This window comes from Saccopteryx bilineata, chromosome 6, assembly GCF_036850765.1.
Source record: "Saccopteryx bilineata isolate mSacBil1 chromosome 6, mSacBil1_pri_phased_curated, whole genome shotgun sequence".
NCBI classification, from domain to species: domain Eukaryota; kingdom Metazoa; phylum Chordata; class Mammalia; order Chiroptera; family Emballonuridae; genus Saccopteryx; species Saccopteryx bilineata.
The window spans coordinates 162,669,507-162,670,674 of NC_089495.1; the positions used below are offsets into that span (position 1 = coordinate 162,669,507).

General features: G+C 63.7%; 1 non-coding gene across 1 annotated transcript; it reads right to left on the reverse strand.

Moving 5' to 3' along the window:
- Nucleotides 1-501: 501 nt before the first annotated feature.
- Nucleotides 502-620, reverse strand: LOC136309626 (5S ribosomal RNA). The gene has a single exon (XR_010726319.1). It is a non-coding gene; the product is annotated as a 5S ribosomal RNA (ribosomal RNA).
- Nucleotides 621-1,168: the final 548 nt, after the last annotated feature.

The following is a 1,168-nucleotide window of genomic DNA, read 5'->3' on the forward strand; positions in this document are numbered from 1 at the left end:
CTCCCACAAGCTCGGCGTGCCATCTGTTCCATCCCTGTTGCAAGGGCCAGTGCCAGGTGCCTAAGGAGCAGTGCAGGGGTCAGTTCCAATGAATCCTCGGCTTGCCTGGGCACTGCCTTTCCAAAGAAGCGGCGAGCGCCCAACTCCACGTGCGGGAGGGCGGAAGAGAATCCCTGTCCAAGGTGAAAGCACTGCTCCCTGGAACGCGGGAGATCCCCCTCTGCCTGCTGGGCAGCCAGCATCGCCGCCTCAGGGACCAGACCGTTTTTGAAGAGGAGCATGGAGTTAGTTACACACTGGGCACCCAGGGATATGAGTGGCAGGACCCGGCTCCTGGGCGGCTAGTGTGCACGATGGGGCGGAGGAGGGGAGGAAGCAACTCAGGCCCAGCGCTCGTGGGCGACTAGCAAACACCCGAGTGGACTTCCAGGCTCCATGGAGTGGCCAGGGCCACATCGAAGTGCTGTGCCCGAAAAGAAAAAATGGGGCTAGGGAAGCAAAAGCCTACAGCACCCGGTATTCCCAGGCGGTCTCCCATCCAAGTACTAACCAGGCCCGACCCTGCTTAGCTTCCGAGATCAGACGAGATCGGGCGCGTTCAGGGTGGTATGGCCGTAGACGGTTAGTACCTCCGTCCCGGCGCCTAAGAAGAGACGCCTGGCTTCCAGGTGTCCTCACTGCTTTGCGCCCTAGGCGCCTGGGCACACCAGGCCCCCTGTTAGGCACACGCACAAGCTCCGCTGCCATCTGTTTCGTATCTGCCACCGCGGTTTCCCGTGGGCTGCCAAGGGAACCTCCTCTCCTCCGCGCCCTGTCATTATTCCCGGCGGCCGCAGGTGTGCCCCCCACCCCCCACCCAGACGGTGGGAACCGGAGCGAGGGTCAGGGGTCTCCGTGGCTCAGCCCACACACTCAGACGGTGGGAACCGGAGAGGGTCAGGGGTCTCCGGCTCAGCCCACACACCCAGACGGTGGGAACCGGAGCAAGGGTCAGGGGTCTCAGTGGCTCAGCGACTTGCAGAAGTGTGGTCAGGAAGGCTGTGACGGGATGAAAAGGGCCGGTGTCAGCTGCCTGGGCAGCAGTGCAGGGGTGTGTTCCCAGGACTCCTCCGCTTGCCGCGGAACCAGTGGCCTAAGCGGCGTTGGGCCCTCCAACTCCGCGAGGGGG